Here is a 26,349-nt window from a genome sequence, read left to right as displayed (position 1 = left end):
TTACTCCTGACTAAAGTACCTAACCTACACATTCCTGGACTCTATGGGCAATTTAGCATAGCCATTTCACATAACCTGCACATCTTTGAACTGTCGGAGGAAACCGGAGCACCCAGAGAAAACTCATGCAAACACGGGGATAATGTCTGTGTGGAGTTTACACGGTCATCTGAGGCTGGAATCGAACCCGGGTCCCTGGTGCTGTGAGGCAGTACTGCTAACCACTGAACCACCAACTTGCACATCTGGGCAAGCGGTGAGTATTCCATCATACGTCTGACTTGTGCCTTGTAGATGATGGACAAAGAGAGTCTGGAAGTGTGTTCGCTATAGTATTCCTAGCATCTGTCCTTCTCTTGTAACCACTGCTCAATGGTAACCTCCAGAATGTTGGTAGTAGAGGATTCAGTGATGATAATGGTAGTGGTCAAATTTTCTCTTTTTGGAGTTGACCTTTGCATGGCACGAATGTTACGCCAGCTGAAAACCCGATGAGAGACTATTGGAAAGGGCCGCAGTTATTAATTCTCTTAGACTCTGGTGAGCCATTTCTGGGATCATTCCCCAGGGATGGAACTCCGAGACCAGAATCACCAGGGAGGTTGTAGTTGCTGTCAGAGCAACAATTACCAGAGCCTTGGGATCAGAGAGCAAAGCTGAAAATGTGTTGCTGGAAAAGTGCAGCAGGTCAGGCAGCATCCAAGGAACAAGAGATTCGACGTTTCGGGCATAAGCCCTTCCAGGCCAGTAGTAAATCATTCCTGAAGAAGGGCTTATGCCCGAAACGTCGAATCTCCTGTTCCTTGGATGCTGCCTGACCTGCTGCCCTTTTCCAGCAACACATTTTCAGCAGAGGTAAATCATGGCAGGAAGAGTTTTACTAGTTGGGGAATTATGGGGAAAGGCAGGGCAGTGGTGTGTTTATACTGGAATTGAGATCTTAGATGATTGTGCATCGGCCATTTAAAGGCCTCAGTTGGCGATTGAGCAGCAAATCTGACCATGAGCCTTTGTGTTCTGCACTTAATTCTGATAAAGGTGAGATGGCAACAACATGGTCACACACCACCTCAACACCTGATTAAATGCCCTCTCAGCATCAAACCGCAGCATGAAAGAGGGCATAACATTTGCCTTAAAGTTTCAACTGCTTCAAAGAGCCATAGAGGCCATTTACCCATCATGTCGACACCAGCCTGTTAAATGAACATCATTATCCAATCAGATGTGATGATGGGTAGCAGTAGATGATAATGAAATGCAAATAGCAGAGCATGGTTTTTATATATTAATTCTGGGTTGGGAGCTCAGTACACCCTGCTCTGTCACTCTGCTGATTTATTCTTCATACAGATTGTGGGATCGTGTTCAAATAATGACTGAAATCGGCAAATGGCGAAAATAGCCTCTTTATTCAGCAACCACAGCACAAGTTTGAAGTGGCAATAGAATTCCGAAATGCAGTTCTTACAAGAACACCTTTATACACAGTTCTATCATAGCATTACATTTTTCAAGCATGGTACACAAAGGTTTGAAGGGCTCTGTCTTGAGAGACAGGAGATTGGTTAAAAATGTGCTAACTGCTGACTGCTACTTCTGATGGGATTTCTGTCCAGTCTGCTTGCATAATTAAAGGTGTTGGTTATTTTGTGTTTTAAATTAGTAAATGTTTGTAAAAATACTATGCCTTTTTCTCTAAATAAGTTAGAAATCTTAATAAAAGAATTGAGGATATTAAACTGATTACTGCAGCTACGTGGTGAGATTTATTTTCTATTTACCAGTATGAGTTTCATTTATTGTTGCTATTTCAAGCAAATGCTGTTTTAATAGTTTCTTAAAGGGATAATGGCCCAGATAAAAGGTATTTAACAAGTATTTCTGATTAATATAATGTTTTGTGGAGACTTGATGGGGATGGTATTGTTCTGTATGCTGAATGCAGTAATGGTTTAAATTTAGATACTACAGATCTGTGGTTTTTTGAATGAATGGATGAAACTGTGTTATAGTAAATAATGGGTTAATTAAGGGTTATGAATGAATGAATGAACGGGAACCTAATATTAATGAATATAGTGAGCTGGTGAGTGAGTTAATAAAGATAGTCTAAAGTACAATATCTGTCAAGACAAACAGCTAGGATAAAGAAAGTTTCACTCTCGAGTGAGGGATTCCTGGAAGTGATATGCAGGCTGAGGTTTAATGTAAATCATCAGTTAATGTTATGAATTGAAGAATGGAAGCTATTTAATGTATCAAATTTTATTGTGGAACAGCTTTCCATATAGATCTTAATGTCCTATGCCTTCATGCAGGTATAGAACTGTGCTAAACTGTCAAAAGAATGTTGTGATCACACTTACCAGTCACTTGTAGCAGTTGCAGCAAGACAAACTTAAATTCTGTTGAGTAAAGTGCGAAAAATAATGATGAATGAACAATCCATGAGAAGCGTCTGTAAATCATAAGTAATCAAAAATAGCTTGGATGAGAAGGATTTTTCAGAAATTCTTCTCGCTAGGACTTTCCTATTTGTGGTTTAATTTGACTGATGTCTAATATTGTGGAGGACAGTGAGATACGAAACATGCACAGCCATGTGGCATTCTTTCTGCTCCGTGTGATCAACTCTTTCTATGACAATAGGATGGGTAAGACCAATTATGGTGGGACAACACTGGTATCTTATGACATCCCCAGTAAGGTCAACCATTATTGCATTCTACTGCTGACACCCGTATTATCTTTGGTGTAATCATGTCTGTTCAGTTCATCATTAGGTGCAATCTGCTTAGATACAAAACTTAACAGAAAACCATCCAACCTTGTCCAACTGAGATACAATATAAAAGCTTGACAAGTCCTCATCAGAGAGTTTGCTCCATGCTGATGATGCTGTGTTACATTTCCATAGCAAGGCACATCTTCAGAAACAAACAGTCCAAAGATGTGCAGGTTAGGTGAATTGGCCCTGCTAAATTGCCTATAGTGCTCAGAGATGTGTAGGTTAGGTGCATTAGTCAGGGGACATGTGAAGAGATAGGGTAGGGAAATGGGTCTGGATGGGATACACTTTGGAGGATCAGTGTGGACTTGTTGGGCCAAATGGCCTGTTTCCACACTAATGGGGATTTTCTGATTCAATGATGACTTTTCATCAGGAAATATGTTTTTGTGCAATTAGTTAGGATTTGGAATGTGCTGGTTAATAGACTGGATGGATAAAAATTCAATAGTAACTTCAAAACGGAATTGGATGAATGCTTTAAAAAGCAAAATTACAGTAATATAAAGAAACAGCAGGGAGGATAGATTGACATTCAAAGAACCAATGCAGATTGAATGAACCTTCTATGCTGTACCACTATATGATTCCTAATTGTTTTTGCTAGTAAATTTCATGCTCTAAGTAATCTCAGGAGGGTAAATAAAGGTCTCCTGAATTCACTATTGGATTTATTGACAATCTGTAATTCCTGTCTTTCCCTTATGCAAAAGAGAAATACTTGTCTTTCGCAACGTAAAGACATCTTAAAGCTTTACAGCAAATTACCTTTTAAAATGTAGTCATAGTTTTGATATAAATGTCTTCTCTATATCTAGTTTAGCAAATTGTTAGACAATCATAAAGATCTCAATCAGGTTACCTTTCTAGAGAAATTGCCCATCATGTTCAGAGATGTGTAGGTGCATTAATCAAGGGACATGTAAAGAGATAAGCTAGGGGAATGGAATAATCTTCGGAAGGTCGATGTGGAATAGTTGGGCCAGACGTCCTGTTTCTACACTATAGGGATGGATGGACAGTCCACTCATCCCTACAAAGAATTTCATTTAACTATCAAGATCAGAAAGACAAATATCATGGTCCAGGATTTTGTCAGTACTGATTGATGATAGTCTGATAATGTGATGCTGAGGAATTGATAACTTTGTGTGTCTGGACTCCACAATCACCAGCAGTCTGTCCCTTGATGCTGAAATCAACAAACATATGACAAATACTGACTCATAAATTTCCAAGTTAGAATTGGATTTAGGTTTTATTGTCAAGTGTTCTCAAATACAGGAATACAAGAGTTCAGTGAAAAGTTTACAATGTTATAATTCACAGCACCCACTTATATACAAAAATGTAGTCAAAAAATAGAAAAGAAAATAAGTTAAAAGTTCAATGTTACAGTTCTTCTCAGTATAGTGCAGTAAGAAGTTGAATAATAGAGTATGGAACAACAGTGGTCTGCAATTCAACAAAGCCTGTGTTCTCAATGTACAATTTGAAAGTCCTGAGGTTTGGAGAACGTATGCTAGATAGGAGAAATGGCTGAATCTTCTCCACCCATGTTGTCTCACATGTATTCACAACATTTCCTGTGCCAATTCTGTCAACATACACTCACAGCTAAGTCAATGATTGCTTGGCTTTCTTGGCCACGTTCACAGGATGTAAGGTGGCAGTATATCCAAACACCTTCTATTTGGTGAAATGACCGCTGGGTCATGACCTGTTGGGGGTGTGTACCTCTGTAACATGCAAGTGTAATATGAAAGCACCAAACAACGTGAAGCCAGTGTTCCCCCCATTGCTGGGACCTCTGGAGGCAGACTGTTTAGCAAGCATTGGAAGAGGAGAGGAAATATTGAAGGCTCACATTGCTAACAAGCAAGCCCAGGGACCAAAGGCCTTTTTTTTTCAGCCACTGTCTTCAGTAAATATGACAAAGACTGCTAGAAAAACACAAGAGGATGACAGCATCTGTAGAGAGTTAATGTTTCGGCTGCAGTGACCCTTCTTCAGAGCTGGTTATAGCGAGAAAAAGGTTGATGTATGTGGGGGGGCGGGGGGGGGGTGTTTACATTTCTCCAATGCTTCTACATCTTTTGGTCATATTTTCTAAATGAAGTCTAACTAGAGCTATGTTAGTTCAATATTAGCCTCCTTCCTGTTATTATAAATTTAGCATGATGTACCTCATCTACTTCTACCTCTATTAATGATCCCTACGTGAATGATAACAATTGCCTCATCACCTATGTCCCCCTACATTTTGCCAACCCAGGGCAATAGATCCTCAACTTGCCAGCAGCAAACCATTTACCTGAAAACCCCTAGTATCAAAATTTGTCTATAATTCTTTGTAGTTCCCCTTCATGCTGGGTGTTTGAATATCCATATTCACATTGTACAGCAATTTACATTCTATAATCAACCACACCATCTCTTTCCACAAGGAAGAACTATTTGAGAGCATCAGGATTGTTCCAGTCTCTTTACCCAGCAACAACTTGTTTGAGATCCGCTCTTTCTCTAGGTTTGATCTCCTGACTCTGACCTCAAGTGTAGTCTTCTCTAATTTGCCATCTATGAAACTTTTTCCTTCCTGGTATTTTAACCATCTTACAACTTCTACAATGCAGCTTTGGAGTTAGAACAAAATAAAAATCACAATTTTAAATCCTCATTCAGTTACCCTGCCACACAATTCTAAACTCATTCTATTCCCAATATTGCAACACTTGAATTCCAAAATGCTACAAGACTAACCGTGATAAAGAAGAAAAATTATAGCTGGAATGTTTGGAAATGTCTGGAAATTATAACATAATATGTAATATATGCTTCTGAATATTGCACATTTTCCATACTGTTTGACCTGAACAAAGGTATTATAAGCTCAGTACAAATAAAACTTTAAGACATTTGTGATCAAGCCCTCTTGAGGATGTAGTAACTATAAATACCTCCAGTTGCTGCACTCTTAATTTTCAGTGAGTTGGTGTGTACATTACAATGAAGTCAGCAATATTATCTGTAAATATCTCTATTATTCTGTTCCAAAGCAGTGATGCTCTTCCACAGAGCTAGGTTTCTTACTGGTGAGATTATTACTACTAGCAAAGTTTGGTTTGTGTTGACCTAGACGTGGCATAATTTCCTATCTGGATGGATTTCCTTTGCTTCTGAATATTGCACATTTTCCATACTGTTTGAACTGCACAATTGTTTCAGCTTAGTTTAATAATAGTTAGACAAATTTGTAACATTTAACTGCTAATGCTCTGTACCTTAGCTTGTACCTGTTTTTTTTTAAAAGAGAAGCTAATCTGTCTTTAAAATGAATGTGGAATCTTACAGAATGACTCCCAGAAGTCACACAACTACTCTCATGAATTCAACTGGTACTAGCTGTTATTTTCATGAAGGAAGTAAAAGCAAGCTTTTAAAATTAAATGAACATTTTCATGGATAAAATAATACACGTAGAAGTGTGAATTTCTGTTCCTATCTCACCAACAGCCTAAAAAGGTGACAACTATCCCATCTAATGGTTAAGACGGTTAAAAGTTCCATTCTAGAAACTGTGGCCTAGACATCTGGGTACCTCATGATATGGAAGCATGATGTAACAGATTTGGGATAGCAGCCATTTTATGTTTTGCTTGTATAAAAGTCTGGTTGTGATCAACCATTTTGCATGGAGACCATGGGAAAGACATCTTCAAATAGACACTGCTTCTCAACCGTAAAGTAGAGGAAGGATTCCAGGAAACTGTACTGAACAAGGGTATGAAATGTCACAACCTGGAGTGCCATTAATGTGAAACTAAAGAACTTCACTCACTCGCAGGACATGTTCTTCGCAGTCCATGTGTGGGTGCAACCTCCTGTTACTTGACTGACTTTTATTCATTTGTGAGATGTGGAAGTAACTGGCTAAGCCAACTTTTATTGCCCCCCTGAATCACCCTGAAGATGATGGTGGTGAGCTGCCTTCTTGAATTGCTGATTTCCTTACTGCATAAGAAAACACATAGTGCTCTCAGAACTACAAGAGGCAATTGCAGCTGCAGAATTCTAACCTAAATTCTAAACTTCCTCATTTTGAAAAGAGAATCGTCACACGAATGACAAGCCTGTGTTAATCTTACAGACTGAGTTTACTTTCACTCTAAGTATCTTTTCTGTTTGAGGGGCTAGCGGATTTCTGCAAAGATCACAACTATTCGCATTATATATTAACAATTTGGACAAAGGAACTGAAGAAATTGTTGCTAAGTTTGCTGATGGCACAAAGATGAGCAGGTAGTGTTGATGAAGTGGAGAGTCTGCAGAGGCCTTGGACAGGATAAAGATTGGGCAAAGAAGTGGCAGATGGAACACAATGTGGGAAAAGTGTGAGGTAATGCACTTTGGTAGGAAGAATAAATGACTTTGAAAATTTGAAGCACAAAGGGACTTAGAAGTCCTAGTTTAGGATTTTCTTAAGGTTAACATGCAGTTTATTTGACAGTTGAGAAGGCAAATGCAACATTAACATTCATTTCAAAAGTGCTAGATTACAAGAGCAGAGATGCTGAGGTTGTATAAAGTTCTGGTCAGATCGCATTTGAAACATTGTGAGCAGTATTGGGCCCTGTGTCTAAGGAAAAATGTGCTGGAGTTGGGGGCAGTCCTTGGACATTCACAAATTTGATCCCAGGGACAAAGGGCTTGCCATATGAGGGATGCTTGAGGACACTGTGCCTATCCGCAATAGAGTTTAGAAGGATAAAGGGGAATCTCATTGAAACTTACCGAATACTGAAATGGCTGGATAGAATGGATGTTTCCGCTAGTAGGAGAGACTAAGATCTGAGGACACAGCCTCAGAATGAAGGGAACGACCCTTTAGAACTGAGACGAGGAATTTCTTCAGAGAATGGTTAATCTGTAGAACTCATTACCACAGAAGGCTATGGATGCCAAGTCATTGATTAAGACAGAAATAGATAGGCTTTTGATTGGTAAGAGTATCATGGGTTATGGGGAGAAGGCAGGAGCCAGGTTTTGAGAAACATATCAGCCATGATTGAATGGCAGAGTACACTTGATGGGGGATGAATGGTCTAATTCTGCTCCTATATCTTATGGTTTTATGGTCTTACACTGATTCATAAGGCTTTTTGACTAAGTTCAAGAATTCTGGAGTGTTTGTTGCCACAAGGACCAGCAAGTTCTCTTGTCATATCTTACCTTGCCATCTTTTTAGATTAGATTAGACTTACAGTGTGGAAACAGGCCCTTCGGCCCAACAAGTCCACACCGACCCGCCGAAGCGCAACCCACCCATACCCCTACATTTACCCCTTACCTAACACTACGGGCAATTTAGCATGGCCAATTCACCTGACCGCACATCTTTGGACTGTGGGAGGAAACCGGAGCACCCGGAGGAAACCCACGCAGACACGGGGAGAACGTGCAAACTCCACACAGTCAGTCGCCTGAGTCGGGAATTGAACCCGGGTCTACAGGCGCTGTGAGGCAGCAGTGCTAACCACTGTGCCACCGTGCCGCCCTTAAATCTCTTGCCATTCTCTAGCCTTGTTAATTATCCCACTCCTATGGCATCCCTCACCTCCCACTTGGCATTCCCAGATCAACTCACCACTCAGTTAATTTTCCAGAATTCACTTGCATGCCTTACACCTGCACAATCTTTAAAAGTCCATTATGTACTCAGGCAAGCACTGTCAGTCCAGAGCTGACTCTCACAGTTCCCCTAGATGTGGCAGATGGGAAGCTTACTGCCTCATCTGTGCACCACAGCCTGATATACCTCCCCCCCTCCAGGCTGCTGGATTTACTCCCACCAGACCCAACTTCTACATCGTCTACATTATCAGCCTGACTATGGTTTTGCACACTCTATTCTCCCAATCCCCTCACCCCAACTAAACCCCAATATTTCTCCCACCACCACAGTCATACATGACAATCCCTGATCTGAACTTACATTCACCCATGGCACTTTAACCTTTGATCTACCTAAAGTATTCATTCACACACCTGGTGCAATATCCAGCTCATTCAACTGGCACCCCATTCACTTGACACACTGCCTACCTAGCAGTCTAACACCTCAAACAACACTCACCCTAACCCCATACTTGCAGATATATTTTAATCAAGCTGCTCTACAAGAGCCTTCACACTTACCTTATATAACTAATCTTCCACAGGAGCAAGTGGTTGCCTGTTCTGCTAAACATTTCAATGACAGAAATATGACACTGACTATGCATTAGAGATATGGTTTCTACAAAGGTCTTCTTTTCTCTTGGAACTCCCGGGCAGGTTCATAACAGGAACCCCTCCCATCGAGTAATCTCTAATGTTGAAAACATTAAAATCTCAGTGGTAAGGGTAATATTTAATTTTCAATTAGGGTTGGAAGTAAGGTTTCAACCATATTTGTGAGAGTGGTGGCTGTGTGAAATGCTCTGCCCCAGAGGGCAGTGGAGGCCCAGTCTCCAGAGTTGGATAGAGCTCTCAAGGATTGTGGAATCAAGGGTTATGGAGATAAGGCAGGAACAGGATACTGATTAAGGATGATCAGCCATGATCATATTGAATGGTGGTGCAGGCTCGAAAGGCAGAATGGCCTACTCCTGCACCTATTGTCTATTGAATATATGGACATTGTTTATTCAACTGACAGAAAATACAGCTTCGTCTTACTGTAGTGAATTCCAGGAAAGATATAATTTTCCTAACTATGTTATTTTCAACTGAAAACTTTACTTGCTATTTCATGTCCTAGATCTTATGTTATGCTGACACCTCTTGTGATATATTGCCACGGTTTATTCCTTGGTCACATGTGGGGAAGCTGATGTCACCATGAAAAATGTGTCTGTCATTCAAAATGATTGGCTGATACCTCTCACTGTCATTAATCAAATGGCATTCATAGTAGTTGGCATTTAGAAAGGCCATATCTTTAGGTGATTCATCTGCATTTCACTAAGATCCTAAAAAATATGACCAGAAGAACATTTATTTCTCCCAAGTTATTTACCAATCTAAAACTTTCTACTGTTTCTAGTACTTTTTTTTTAAAAAAAGTAAAGCAATGCATTGTTGTGATTTTTTTTCAGTAGGAGCAAAAATCATATTTAACATTTGTGGCATTTGAAATTTTTTTGAGGAACCCTAGTGTAGTGTAATAAAAATATATAAATAACGGTCTGTCTAATACGTAGGACACCATATGATAGCCACTACGGCAGTATCATGCAGGGCACGGAGTAGTATAATTAAATCCAATGTGAACAGAAATGTTATAAATCATATTATGCATGAAAAATCATTGGTGGAAACATATAAGATAACGTAGAGAATAACAGATGCTTAATGGATTTGCAGCCTATTAGAAAACAATGTTTCATTCATAGATTCAGATGCATCATACACTGCAGGAACAATGTATTTTCCACTTTCTGGTATTCAGTGTATAACCGTAGAATTTGCTGATATAGTATGCAGTAGTTCTATTTAGGACAAAAATATAGCCAATTATTCTTGTGAGTGCAGCCATTTCTTTTAGCTCTGATTATTTGTATGGCATAAATACTGTGACCTGCTCTGCAGCAATCAATTGGTTTCACTTTTGCTGACTAATATCAAATTGTCATCCACTGGGAAACGTAAATGTCACAGGCAAAAATAATTCTTTGCCACCTACAAACAATTGTGCCTCCATTTGTGTGTGAAACTCAAGCTGTAAAAACTAGTATATAATTTAAATTGGGGGTTGCTAGAATGGTAGGAGCTGTACAGCCCACTTCATGAAAATATTTTATAATCCAAATCTAATTTTAAATTAATTCATGCTGAAAGATAATTACTGTCATTTAGTGATAGCCAAATGTATTCTGCTGATGGAACTCCTTGAACCAGCAGGACTAAGTCTGAGGTTTGCAGGGCATTTGAGTGCTTAGCTCTAAACACATAGTTCATAGTTTCAATGCTTTTCTGACTCAGGTGATTGGCCAGATGTTTAAACTATATTCAGAGTACTAAACATATTCAGGTTTCCATATTATTAAAGTGATATAATGATTCTGAAGAAAGTGTGAAAGGTTCAGATATACAGAAGAACCTCAATTATCCCAATATCAATTATCCAAATTTCGGAATATCCGATGGAGATCTCAAGGTCCCGATAGAAACATTACATCAAAGTGCAGTTTCAACCCTGATCACGTCTTTTGTTACAGGGACAATGAGTAAAAACAAACTCAGCTCATTGAAATGCTGTCGAGAACAGTCCTGGACATCAATGGGAGCCCAGGCACCGTCATCAAATGACTGACCACCTGCCCGCGCGCTGTCTCTCCCCCTCCACACTTTTCCTGGAGTTCTACATAGGGGTGTACCCTAAAACCACCTTCCTCAGATAATCTCTCTGAGGAAGTGGGGTCAGATGGGATTGGGGGCGGGCGAGAGGGGTAGGGGTAGACGGGATTGAGATGTTCTCGGGGGGCAGGGTGGGGGCGGACGGTGTTGGGGAGCGGGGTGGTGTGGCGGACAGTATAGGGGGCGCGGATGGGGTTTGGGGGCTGGCGGGTGGGCGGGCAGCATTGGGGGGAGCAGATGAGTTTGGCAGGTGGAATGGGGATGGGCAGGGGTGTTGGACAGGGTTATGGGGTGGGCGGGGGGACAGGCAGGTTTTTTGGCGGTGTGGATGCAGACCAGTTTAGGGGTGGCATGGGTGGACAGGATTTGGGGGCAGGGTGGGGGTGGGCAGGATTGGAGGGTGGACAGGGTTGGGAGTGGGGGGCAGGGAAGCGGGGGCTCGTGCATAGTGTGCTGCTGCCAAGTTTCCTGAACGGAGAGCAGACTTAACAGAAAACTTTGAGCCCCAGAGGATATCAATTAACCAAATAATCAATTATCCAAATGAAATAATGCCCACCCATCTCGTTCGGATAATCGAGGTTCCTCTGTAATACCTGTACATAGTAGCTCTCTTTATACAATAGGCTAATCTTATTTTCTCCAGAAAGCAGGTGGGTGAAAAAAAGGAAGATGTCACTTAAAACAATAAAGGGGTTAGATAGAGTAGAAGTTAGGAATAAAGTTTCCAGTTGTAGAAAACTTCGAAACTACAGTTCATATTTATAATATATTGATAAATCCAGTAAAGAATCCACAAGAAACTTATACACTGAGAGGGATTGGTAAGATTATCAAACTCACTCGGCCACCTATAATAGTTCACATGTATAGTATAAATATATTTAAAGGGTAGGAAACTCAGTATATGGGGAGAAGGAAATAGAAGATTATTGCTGATAGGATTTGATGAAGCTGCATTGGAGAAGGCGCATGTACAATGGAAATGCTGCATGTATTAGTTTGGCCAAATGCCATTTTTTTGTGAGTGGTGTGACTAGATGTGTTTTGCTGTAAGCCTACTATAATTCATGGGGTTGAATACCATAGGTGTGATTTTTCCTACATTGGATGGAAGTGGGAAGCCTGGAGCTTTCACAGTTTGGGTCAGTGTCTTTCAAGGGAGTAGTAGTACCTTCTTTATCAGACCCCAGACCCAGTGGAGGTATCTCTTCTTACTTGCCTTCCCATGTAGCATCCACCCTGTTTACTGTACTCACCCATGCACACACAACACATCCTTCCTGACAAACACTGCCAGGGCTCAGATGAAATAGCTGTGGTCACCACTCCTGGTAGCATTGCTGGGATCAGCGAGCTGCTGGTCAGCTGAAAGAAGTAGACGAGGTGGTGGCAGAAATCATGGCTCAAGCCAAATAGCCTGCCTTTTGTTGAATGGCTGGATGACAAAAGCGAGTGGAACTCGGCTCAGCATAACAATTATTTTGGATATGGGCATGGCTTGGGGTGGTAGGGAACAGCTCTGTAAAATTCCATCCATGGTGTGTGTTTGAAGTAAGTTATAAAAACTGCACATAAGATGTTTTCTTCATGTAGTTCCATGATGTATTAAGCATTTTTGGGTCAGAACACACTCACTGACCAATCAGATTACTCAGCATACACGTTTATGTTCTTTTTCTTTTTTTATTTCCATTGTTGACCAGAATATTTCTCCTCATACTTATGGAGTTTGAAACAACCCTTTTTTTAATCAAAATGCTCAGTGTGGGTGGGAACTTTTCCTGCCCATTCAGCTATTAGAAAAGTTCTGAATTAATCACAAGAAGCTGTTGGTGAGATTATCTTTTGCTGTCGAGAATGTATAAAGAACCACGTTCATACAACATTAAAATGGAGGAATTCTGGGCATTTCTGGACATTATGTTTTCATAAACAAATCCTATCTGATCAATTTCCCTTTCCTACCCCCTCCAGAATGATAATATTAAATTCCATTCAGTTGAAAATACCAGGAGTTTTACAACACAGATTCCAATAGAAAAATAATATTTATGTCAAGGAAGTGATAATATATTGGAAAAACCCTTGAAGCGGCAATATCCGCTGCGTGCATCTCAAAGTCTGAGCTATCTTCAATGCTTGACAGAGAGGGTGCGCCCACTATTTCTGCAGCAGTCAGATAGGCAGTTGAGGAGCTGGGCAAGTTTTGCAGCTGGACCATCAGCAAGCTTTCATATGGTCCAGGTACTTGTTCAGGACCGTTGCACCTACCCACACTTTGTACATCACCTTTCAACAACCATGCCTTTTACCCTCCAGTGGTTCCTAAGCCAAACTTCGTCCCTGAAGTGAATTGTCTTTCTCGCTTAGCAGAGTGTTGTATCTAGCATTGATATTCCTGATGCTGTTTCACTCCTTCCTCACCCCAGTCCAGGAAGATCAGATTTAACCTGGTGTGGAATCTTCTCCCCATTAGCAACTCTGCTGGTGCTATTCCTGTGGTTGCATAAGCGATAGTCCTTCAACAAAATAGGATGCAGTATAGTATGGTACCTAGTGAAGCTGTAGGCTGTTTCTTCAAGTCTGCCATCAAAGTTTGGACTGCTCTTTCTGCCAGACTATTGGATGATGGATGGTATGGAGCTATCCTTACATGACGAATATCATTCAACTTTGAAAATACTCAAATTCCCTTATAGTAAATGATGATCAGTTTTCTGTGAATACCACTTCCAGAATCCACGTATTGCAAAAGATACACACAATTTTTCTATCATCAGTCCCATATTTGAGGAATGAACTTCATGAATGTCCAGCCACTCTGAGTGGGTGTCCACAATGTCAAAGATCTTTGAGCCCATGAAAGAACCTGTATAGTCAATGTGTAACCAAGTCCACGGTTTTGCTGGTCTTTCTCACGGATATGGCAGAGCTGCTGGTGTTAATTTTTGTCCCTTTTGGTACTCTGGATGCTGCCCCATCACTGTGGCTGTATCTGCATCCAATCCTGGACACCACGCCTAACTACTTTATTTTGGAAACCCCTGGAAAACCTTGGTAGAGTTCAGCCAGTATTTGGCAGCAACCTTTGCTCTGGACAGTCATACTTGCTCCCTATAATCATATATGGTCCTCTCCTGTGATCTGGTCTCTCTGGATCCAAAAACGTTTCAATTCTGATTGTGATGCCCCTCCAATTCCAAAAAGCTGTTTCAGTTTTGCCAGGATCAGACCTTTCCATGTCCAAAGTCTGATGTTGTCAGCTATGACTGGAAATGTGTCCAGAAAATCTAAAACCATTACTTTTCCAATGGTAGTACTCTCGGCAGTGTATTTGACAGAGAGAGGGAGGCTCAATGCATCCTCCTTTGCTACTTGCTTCTTGGAGGATGTTCCAACTTGTAATTATATGAATTACTATTAGAGCCGAACACTGAATTCGGTCTGAAGTTATGGGTGGCATTTTCTTGCCCTCTTAAAATAGATCTAGCAGGGGTTTGTGGTTCATTATTATTTCAAATTTGCATCAATAAATGAATTGGTGGATCTTCCTGATTCCACACCTTCCTCCTCTATCTGGGCATATATTCACTCTGTAATAGCCAAAGTCTTAGGTGCATATGCAATCGGGTGTTCATCTTCGTTGGGCCACTTATGAGCCACACGGGGAGGCATCGCATGTCAGTACCAGATCTCACTTGGGATCATAGTGTACCAACACCTTAGAGGATGATAGCTGTTTCTTCACTTGCCTGAAAGCTATGGCTTGGCAGGTGACCATTTCCAAGGCTGACCCATTCTTAAGAGTTGATGCAAAGTTTCCAGGATGGAGGCCAGGTTATGTATGAACTTTCTGTAGTAGTTCACCAGCCCAAGGAAAAACCTAAATTTCGGTACAGATGTGTGGGAGCCGGGGCACCTTTGATCACCCTCACTTTATCTTCCAACAGATATAACCCGGTCTTGTCGACTCTGTAGCCCAAGTAGGTTTTTTAGAGTACCTGGAACATGCATTTTTCCCTCTTAAGGTGTATGCCTGTGTCTTGGATTTGGTACTTCGGATTCAATTAAATGTAGTTAAGAGAAGGATCAACAAACATAAATTTACGTAAATATGAATATTTATTAAGTAAATAAAAAATGAAAAAATAAGGAAAAAGACAATAAATCTCCATCCTTCTGCCTGTCAGGGACTTCTCAATCAATGGTTGGTCTGGAGGCTTAGGTTCGTTCCTGGCACTGTTTGCGATCTCGGTCCAAAGGGAAGTCCAACAATTCAGAACAAAACTCTCTCTTGTACAGTGTAATGAGCCGCAAATACAGAAAACAAGTTCATTGTTCCGTCTTTGGCAAGTACAGGAATGTGAGTCACTCATCAAAGGATTTATTTAAGGTCATGCAGCTGTCAAATATCATCATCAATTTTAGTCCATCATTTATAATCCACCCCGGTGATATTTGACAGCTTTTGTTGCAATTCCAAATGCAGATGCAAATCAGCAATAGCCGCACAAGAACATATAATAAAAGTATATGACCATAACCAGCAAATTAAAACTACTTTATATTTTCTTCAATTTATATGTTAGTGATCTGGATGAGGGGACTGTATTAGATTAGATTACTTACAGTGTGGAAACAGGCCCTTCAGCCCAACAAGTCCACACCAACCCACCGAAGCGAAACCCACCCATTCCCCTACATTTAATCCTTTTACCTAACACTACGGGCAATTTAGCATGGCCAATTCACCTGACCTGCACATCTTTGGACTGTGGGAGGAAACCGGAGCACCCGGAGGAAACCCACGCAGACACGGGGAGAATGTGCAAACCCCACGCAGTCAGTCACCTGAGTCGGGACTGGGGACATTCTGGCGAAGATCACCCTTGGTACGAAGTTAGGCAGACAGGCATGTAGTTCTGAGGAAGTTGGGAGGCTGCGGAAAGGTTTAGACAGTTTAGGAGAGTGGCCCAGGAAATGGCTGATGAAGTTCAATGTGAGCAAACGCGAGGTCTTCCACTTGGGAAAAAAGAATACAGGCATGGACGGTGAGAAAATTCATCAAGCCAAAGTATACTAAGGGATCTGGGAGTGCTAGTCAAGGATTCTCTTAAGGCTGACTTGCAGGTTGAGTCTGTGGTTAAGAAAGCAAATGTAATGTTGTCATTTATCTCAAATGTAAAAGCAGCAATGTGCTACTGAGATTTTATAAATTAGGCCCCATTTGGAATACTGTGTCCAATTCTGGGCCTCACAGCTCAGGAAGGACATACTGGTACTGGAACGTGTCCAGTGGACATTCACACGGATGATCCCTGAAATGATGGGCCTGACATACGATGAACGTCTGAGGATCCTGGGATTGTGTTCATTAGAGTTTAGAAGGTTGAGGGGAGAACTAATAGAAACTTACAAGATAATGCATGGCTTAGAAAGGGTGGATGCTGGGAAGCTGTTTCTGTTAGGCTGGGATACTAGGACCCGTAGGCACAGCCTTAGAATTAGAGGGGGTCAATTTAAAATGGAAATGAGGAAGCATTTCTTCAGCCAGAGAGTGGTGGGCCTGTGGAATTCATTGCCACGGTGCGCAGTGGATGCCAGGATGTTAAATATCTTCAAACAGAGATTGATAAATTCTTGATCTCGCAAGGAATTAAGGGCTACGGGGAGAGTGCGGGTAAGTGGCATTGAAATGCCCATCAGCCATGATTAAATAGCGGAGTGAATTCAATCGGCTGAATGGCCTTACTTCCACTCCTATATCTTGTGGTCTTATAATATATTCTCAGTTATCCCTCTGTTCTAAGCATTTCGTAACCTCATGGTATCCCCAGTCAGTCTACCCACCTTTTGTATCTTGTTTTGCAAGGTCTCAACATCCATGACATTTAATGATCCAATGCCTGTTTCCTCCTGTTATCGTACTAAGCCCCTGTCTTAGCCTGGTCTTTTGCAGTTGCATAACTAAGCATTTGATTTTACACCCTAGGGGTTTTGACTCTTATTGTACCCATGTCATGAAATTAAGTACATTGGGAGATACAACTACTTAGGTGCATGTTAAATGGAGGCATTGAAAATGAGTCATCCCTAATCGTTCTTGACAGGTTTTCCGGACTGACCATATGGTTACCATTCATGTCCTATCCACTATGTCAGATGCATTCACACAACCATACCATTGATCGTAAATTGTGTGGTTTTTACCATCTCACTTACTTCTTGCAATATATATGCATTGTTCTATACCCAGTGCAACAATCAGGTTCTATTCATTAACTTTTTAACTGAATTTTAGATCTTACAAGCCTTTTCTGTTTGCAATGCAGTTTACAGTTGTACTACGTGTCCTTTAGATATGGTAAATATACCCATATTCCATATGCTGTACATATAGCTGTGTAGTGTCCAATGACACATCGGTTTCCTGATTGATAAGTAAAGTTGCCCTGCACATTTTCAGTCTTTTGCAGTGTCCATGCCAAATCTGCACACCAGCTATGTAAATCATTGCCCATGTCAACTGATGAATCATCCACAGCAATGTGCATCCAAAATAAATTTGAATGGTTCTGTGAAGAAATCATATCTTATCAGTTTACAATCTTTGACAACTCAGTCCCTTTTCATTAATTTCATTAATATTCTGGTACTTCTTGCCCCATTATCATTATATGATAGGTATCATCTTGTCTATGGGCAAATATCTCACCAGGTTTAGGGGGGTGTTACAGGTAGTGTACCCACACATTCCCCCTGTACAAAGGTTGTCAGACGTTGTAGGTTTACTAGGAGGATGTAAATGGCCACCTTCTTTGAACATTCTACTCATGGATATCCCTCCTTTCAGAGGCCGATGATTCAAATTATGCAATGCCTATGGCAACACTTTGAGCCATCCATCTAGTGTATGATTGGGGTCAATAATTTCATTTGTTGTTTTAATAACCCATTCATTCATTCTATAAGACCAGCAGCAGAGGAATGTGGAACATCCAATGTATCCCATTGTCTGCAGCTCATTGCTGCACCTGTTAACCTGTAAAGTGTGAACCATTATCTGATTATATTTCTGATGCTTCACCATAGTAGGATATCAATAGCTCTAGGCCCTTAAGAGTGCTACTCTGATTTGCTTTGGTTGTCAGTGAAACTAGCATTCGCCCAGAGTAAGTGTCCACCATGATTAATTGCCTCCGCTTAATTAATTGATATTGATATCGGTGTTTTAATGGTAATGAGCCAACATAGTCAATCTGCCAGATTTGAGCAGGCCAATCTCCTCATTTGACTTGTGCTGTTGGCTTTTTGGCTGTGAAACATATTTCACCTATTGTCATATTTTACACCTGCCAATGACTTTTTTCACCAGATTAGCAGATAAGTGCAAACCTTGATGTATTGTCTATTGCACAGTGCTGTGATACCCTAAGTGTCCTGAATTTTCATGAACCCATTTTCCAGTACGATACTCTTCGGATGCGCCTTCAACTGTTTTGGCTTTTACTGTTCCATCTGCGGTATTGCTGTGATCAACAAATTCTGAACCATCCTTCATTTGGTCATCACATGGTACACAGTAATTGTTATGTGCCATGCCTTTGCCCTTAATTTGTTTCCATAGCTGTGTTCCCCACAGGGGCTTTCCAGCAATCTTCCAGTCATGTGATTGCCAGGTTGGCATCTATCCAACCATCCCATTGGTAACTGCCCTCGAATCAATATGTGTGCAGATACTGACTCTTCTCCTCCAGTGCGACAACCATAGCTGCTAATTTGGCATACTGTCTTGATCCTCCATCTCCTTCACAATGGATAATAGTCTGCATGGAGGGATTAAATGTAACTGCTCGCCACTGTCTTTGACCATTCTTCCAGGTAACGGATCCATCAGTGAGCCAAGCACAGTGTCGAGTATCTTTTGGCAGTTGTTCAAATGGAACGCCCCATTGAGTGGTAGGTGCAGGTATGGCCAGGTCAGAGCTTGGAGTTTGTTCACCTGGTTGGTATTCAGCTATTTGTTCATGGTGTTTGGCAACTTTTTTTCTCTTTCTTTCCCTTTCCCTTCTTGGCTCGAACAGCTGAAGCTTTTTTGGGCTCAACCACCCACGTGGGTCACAATATCAGATAACACCTACATTAGAATTTATAATTCTGGTCTGAGGAGCACTTTGTCCTTGCCCATCCGCCCCTCAGTCTCTGTTAAGGCCTAGTAGCAGGCCAGATTTTTTTTTTAATGTGTGTAACACGTAGCTGCTTCAGTCACTTTTCTGGACCAGAAACCCAAAGATTTGGTTTCTCCTTTTGCCTCTGCCACAAACTCCAGATGGCTATATCTTGTACTACTGATATTTGGAATTCAATGGGTAAGCCAGGTATCCAAGGAGCCAAGTGAAGGGCTAGTGCTATGGCCTCTGTGATAGCCAGAAATGCATTCTACTTTTCATTGCCTCATTTGAACTGAGCTTTCTTTCAGGTAATGGCATATAAAGGTCTGAGTAACATGGTCAAATAAGGTAAATGTCTGCACCAGTATCAGAGCGTACCAATAAATTTCAGTGCCTCAATCTTTCTAGTTGAAGCAGCCATTTCTTGTATATTTATGTTTTCAGGGATGTATCTATCCCCTATTGTCCACTTAATGTCTACAAACTGCACAGCTTGTGCTGGTCCCTGTATCTTCTTTGGGTTTATTTCCCAGATTCTGTCCCACATATGTTGCACCAGTGTGTCTGGAGCTTCCACCACTGAGGTTTCCGTTGGTCCACAGATCAAGATGTCATCAGTATAATGTGCTATATCGAAGTCCCTTGCTACTAGCCCATGGCATAGGTTAGGCTGGGTAGAAACCTTGTGGTAGCCGACAGAAGGCACGTTAGTGACCTTCCCAAGCAAAAGCAAGCTAAGCTTGTGATTCCGGAGCTATCAATATCGAGAAAAAGGTATTTGCTAGATCAGTAACGGCATACAAGGTATCTGGCCCATGACAAGCTTTCTATAATAGTGACCACATTGTGCACAGCCGCTGACAATGAGGGAGCATATTTATTGAGTTGGCCATAATCAACTGTCATTCACCATCTTCAGATTTCTTACAGGCTATACACTGCTATTGTATACAGATAGTGTCGTAATTCCTGCAACAAACTGGCCCTGCATGGTATTCCCAAATTCTTTTGTGTCCTCCTAGTGTATGAAACTATTTCATTGAAACCACTCGTGTGGGCAGAGGAATAATGAGGGGTTCCCATTTTGCCTTGCAAACAGTAACTGTCACACCTTGTATATCAAAAGAAAACTTGCTCAGTGGGGTTTGCAAGGTGGTGCTTTTTAACAAGTCCATACCAATAATATTTTTTGGTATTTTGGATATCAATACCGGGATTACTTGTATTGGTCCGTTCCCCAAGCTATTCCAATAGTTCTTCCGATTGCCAGTGTTACCACCCCACCAAGTTCATTCATAGTCATTTTGAGCCCTATGTGTCTATATGGAAATGGCACTTCTGCACCAGTGCCTAATAATGTGATATCTCGTTGTATATTGCCTTTCCTCCAATAAACAGTGATTGGGACATGAGGTCTCAGGTCTCTGGTCATCCCACTAAATGCCCTTACAAAGTCCCGGGAGTCTAGTCCCCCCCCCAAAATCAATTGGCTGACTGGCCCCACCCCAATCAATTAGCTAACTAGCTTGCCACAACCACCCGACTTCCTCCAGGCGAGGGTCTAGTGACCTTGTGGTGGATGCAGTAAGTGTCGTTTCCTTTTCTTCTTCCACACCTGATTTAGTCTCTGTTTGGAGAGTGGTGCATCGTCACCATACTTGGTACTTGTAGTTGTTCCATCTATCTTACTCTTCCCTATTCTTGCTTTTAATAATGCTGAAAACATTTCTCTTCTGGTTATCTTTTGTTTCACCTTCAGACCCATCCCATTTCCATCTTGTCCCTGTTTGTCATTTGCTCAGATGTTCCTCCTTCTTTGCTTACCATCCTCCACATCCTCTAAGTGCCCGAACAGCAAACATACCTGTCCTATTGCCTGTCCCTAGTAGAGCAGCTTTCATCCAGCCCGGACTACTTTGCATGAGTGGGCTCCTCATTTTGCCTGTGAAAGTTTTCTGGTCTGGATCCTGAAACTGTTGAGAATACATACCTGCATGTGTAGCCAAATTCCTCAAACTTTTTATACCTTCTGGTATGCTTTCCCATTTTTCAACATCACACCCAATCATAGAATCCCTACAGTGTGGAAACAGCCATTCGGCCCAACAACTCCACACCGACTCTCTGAAGAGTATCCCACCCAGATTCACCCCTCCCCACACCCCATCCCTGTAACCCTGCATTTCCCTGGCTAATCTACGTAACTTATACATCCATGGACACTACAGGCTATTTAATATGGCCAATCCACCTAACCCATATATCTTTGAACTGTGGCAGGATACCAGAGTACCCGGAGGAAACCCATGCAGACATAAGAACAATGTACAAACTCCACACAGACAGACAGTCACCCAAGGCTGGAATTGAACCTGGGTCCTTGGTGCTATGAGGCAGCAGTGCTAATCACTGGGTCACTGTCTCACTCCTCCCTAGTTTCCTAATGCTAGTATCAGTGCATTCCACAATGATTCTGTTGGCCCTATGTTTCTAAAAGCACTATTCACATATGGATCAACACTTAATGATCCTAGATTCCCTCTCTCCATGGCACTCAACATGATAATTACCCCATGACCACGTCAGCGAAGAGTTGACCCAATTTGTGCTTAAAGCGCAACTTCAAGTCCTGCAATCTAGATATAGAGTAATCTCTCAGTATCCTTGAATTTTGTGCATTTTGTCCTCCTATTTGTTTTGCCTTATATTTAGGAGTCATGCTGTTAGTTCCTTTTCTGAGGATGGCTCTGGAGGTGGATCATCCCCTTTCTCATCCATCCGTGCATACTCTGAATCTGACGAATGCTAAATGTCTCCATCCCAATTGTTGGGGTCCCATTGTGAGTTAATAAGTGCGCACTTTAACTGGGTCAACTTTCCAATTGAGCAGTTTTCATTTCTTTTTCTTCTTTGCCAGAGGTCATACTATTTGATTCTGTTTCTCCTCCGTCTTCTCGGCTCTCTCCTGCACTGTCTTACTGCTTCAGTTAGGGTGATGTTACGCTGTTCTACCGACATCAATGCAGCATCAAGCTGCCTCTTTTTAGCCTGGCATTCTTCTAATTCTCTATCTGTAGAATTCAAAGCTTTTAACAAAATTCATTCCATATATGGTACACTGTCCTTGATTCTGGGGAAGTCTGCTTCCTGCAAGCACTCATATCCAGCAACCTAAATGAATAACCCTCTGTTCTCTCTTCTTAAGGTTTTAACCATGCGCCATTCTTTTCAGGGTCCTACTTGTGTCAACATATTAGCTACAGACCCGAATCCAGAGTTTGCTATATTCCATCCTGGAATACAGAATGTCTCCAGAACATCACGTTGCTTTTCCCTTCTCTTAAACATTTTCTAGAATCCTGCTGTCTATGCCAGAAATGTCTTGGATCACAAAGTGTATCCAAATGGTTCTTCAGACTCAGTTAAGCGTAGTTAGGAGAAGACTAGGCAGCATAAATTTACTTAAATATGAATGTTTATTAAGTAAATAAAAAATGAAAAAGACAATAATTCTCATGTCCCTCTGGGACTCGCACGGAATCCCTATAGCGTGAAAGCATGCCATTCGGCCCATCAGGTCCACATTGGCACTCCGAACAGCATTCCATTCAGACTTACTTCCCCCCCCTCCCTGTAACCTTGCACTTCCCAAGGTTAGCTCACCACCCTGCACATCATGGGCAAATTAACATGACCACTCCACCTAATCCGCATGTTTGTGGACTGTGGAAGGAATCCGGAGCACCTGGGGGAAACCCACGCAGACACAGGGAGAATATGCACAGTCCACACAGTCACAGTCACCTGAGGCTGGAATGGAAGCTGGGACTCTGGCGCTGTGAGGTGGCAGTGCTAACCACTGAGTTACCATGAAGCCCTAACCTCTCGATCGACAGCTGGTCTGGAGGCTTAGATTCATTCGTCGCACAGTTTGAGATCCTGGTCCAAGAGGAAGTCCAACAATTCAGAACAAAACTCTCTCTCTTGTACAGCGTAACAACACGCAAGTACAGCAAAACAAGTTGAGTGTGCCATCCTCGGTGTGTAATGGAATGCGAGTCACCTATCATAGGACTTATTCAAGGTCATGCAGTTGTCAAATATCATCATCAATTTTAAACAGTCTTATGCAGCCTGCCTGAGGGAAACATCTGAGGACTATTCCAAGTTCGCCAATTCTCTTTATTAGTCTTCCCGGTTATTAGCATGTCATCTGGATAAATGGCAACCTGGGGTAGGCCTTGTAAAATATTCTCCATTGTTCTCTGAAAAATTGTACAGGCTGGTGATACCCCAAATGGCATTTTCATATATTGATGCAATCCCTTCTGGGTATTAAATGTAGTATACTTCTGGGAATCCTCATTTAATCACAAGTGCAAGTATGCTTGGCTAATCTCCAGATTTGTGAAGGGTAGCCCCTCTGCCAGCTTTGCGTATAAATCCTCTCAGTGAGGGATTAGCTACTTATCCAACTGCGTCAAGCAGTTTATTGTTTGTTTGAATGCCCCACAAAGTCAAACCTACCCATTGGGATTCATAATCGGTACAACTGGTGCTGCCCATTCTGAAAACTGGACTGGTTTGATGATTCCTTCACTTTTCAGCTTTTTGATTTCTGCCTTTACTTTTTCCCATAAGGCAAATGGCATTGGGTAGGCCTTGCAGAATCATGGAATTGCTTCCTGGTGAACACACAAGGTGGCCTTGACTCCTTTGATAGTCCCTAGACCTTCCTGAGAATTTTCCAGATATTTAATTAGTATTTCACTTAGGCAACCATTTTCTAAATGAAACATGTTGAGCCAATATACGTGAACCTTTCTCAACCAATTCCACTGCATCAGGCTTGGCCAGAATCTTTTACCATAATTAGTGATAACTGAGCCAGCTACTTCTCATGCAAACCAGACCCAAAGTTGTACCTTTAATCTGTAAAGATTCCCCAGTATATGTTCTCAGTCTAGCCAAGGTCTTGTGCACAATTAAGGGTTGGAGTCCAGAGTGAATTTTGTTAACATAGAGCACAGAACCGGCCCTTTGGCCCACGACGTTGTGCCGAGGATTAATCCTAATGTAAAATAAAATAACTTAACCTATGCACCCCTCAATTCACTGCTATCCATGTGCTTGTCCAGCAGTCACTTAAATGTCCCTAATGACTCTGCTTTCACCACCATAGCTGGCAACACATTCCATGCATTCACAACTCTCTGCGTAAAGAACCTTCATCTGACGTCCCCTCTATACCTTTCTCCTAATATCTTAAAACTATGACCCTTCATGCCAGTCAATCCTGGGGAAAAGTCTCCAGCTTTTGACTCTATCCATGCCTCTCATTTCCTTGTAAACCTCAATCAGGTCACCTCTCTTCCTCCTTCTCTCCAGAGAGAAAAGTCCGAGCTTAGTCAACCTCTCTTCATAAGGCAAGCCCTCCAGTCCAGGCAGCATCCTAGTAAACCTTCTTTACACCCTCTCCAAAGCCTCTGTATCTTTCCTTTGGTAGGGCGACCAGAACTGGACACAATATTCCAAGCGTGGTCTCACCAGGAACTTGTAGAGCTGTAGCAAAACCTCGCGGCTCTTAAACTCAATCCCCCGGTTAATGAAAGCCAAAACACCATGTGCTTTCTTAACAACCCTATCCACTTGGGTGGCAACTTTGAGAGATCTATGTAGATTAGATTACTTACAGTGTGGAAACAGGCCCTTCGGCCCAACAAGTCCACACCGACCCGCCGAAGCACAACCCACCCATACCCCTACCCCTACATATACCCCTTACCTAACACTACGGGCAATTTAGCATGGCCAATTCACCTGACCCGCACATCTTTGGACTGTGGGAGGAAACTGGAGCACCCGGAGGAAACCCACGCAGACACGGGGAGAACGTGCAAACTCCACACAGTCAGTCGCCTGAGTCGGGAATTGAACCCAGGTCCCTGGCGCTGTGAGGCAGCAGTGCTAACCACTCTGCCAACGTGCCGCCCAACTCTGCCAACGTGCCGCCCACTCTGCCAACGTGTATTTGAAGACCAAGATCCTTCTGTTCCTCCACACTGCCAAGAATCCTGTCTTTAATCCTATATTCAGCACTCGAGTTTGACTTTCCAAAATGCATCACTTCGTACTTATCCAGGTTGAACTCCATCTGCCATTTCTCAGCCCAGCTCTGCATCCTGTCAATGTCGCTGTACAGCCTGCAATACTATCAATGGCACCTCCAACCTTTGTGTTATCTGCAAATATATTAACCCACCCCTCAACCTCCTCATCCAAGTCATTTATAAAAACTACAAAGAGCAGGGCCCATGAACAGACCTCTGCGGGACCCCAGTTAACACTGACCTACAGGCAGAATACTTTCCATCTAAAACTACTTTCTGTCTTCTGTGAGCCAACCAATTCTGAATCCAAATAGCTAAATCTCCCTGTATCCCATACTTCCTGACTTTATGAATGAGCCTACCATGACGAGCCTTACCAAGTGCCTAGCTGAAGTCCACATACACCACATTCACTGCTCAACCTTCGTCAACCTGTCTTGTCACCTCCTCAAAGAACTCAATAAGATTTGTGAGATGTGACCTGCCCCTCACAAAGCCATGCTGACTGCCTTTAGTCACACTATGCTTTTCCAAATAGTCATAAATCCTATCCCTCAGAATTCTTTCCAAAATTCTGCTGACCAGAGGTGTAAGACTGACTGGTCTGTAATTGCCAGAGGTTTCCCTATTACCTTTCCTGAAAAGAGGAACAACATTCGCCTCCTTCCAATCCTCTGGTGTGACTCCTGAGGAGAGTTAGGAAGCAAAGATCTTCGCCAGCGGCTTAGCAACCTCCTTTCTCGCTTCTCGGAGCAGCCTAAGGGACTTATCAATCTTAATGTTTGCCAAAATTGCCAGTACTCAACTTCATCAATCTTGATCTGTTCAAGCCTGCATCGCAGCTCCTCAAAGTTTTCATTAACAACAAGGTCCTTTC

The 26,349-nt window shown here is 42.0% G+C and overlaps 1 protein-coding gene across 1 annotated transcript in view; it reads left to right on the top strand.

The window, feature by feature from the left end:
• LOC132830132 (adhesion G protein-coupled receptor B2-like) overlaps positions 1-26,349 on the top strand; it is a 500,291-nt gene that overhangs the window by 291,641 nt on the left and 182,301 nt on the right. The window lies entirely within an intron of this gene.

This window comes from Hemiscyllium ocellatum, chromosome 30, assembly GCF_020745735.1.
Source record: "Hemiscyllium ocellatum isolate sHemOce1 chromosome 30, sHemOce1.pat.X.cur, whole genome shotgun sequence".
NCBI lineage: Eukaryota > Metazoa > Chordata > Chondrichthyes > Orectolobiformes > Hemiscylliidae > Hemiscyllium > Hemiscyllium ocellatum.
This window is presented reverse-complemented; position numbering and strand designations above follow the sequence as displayed.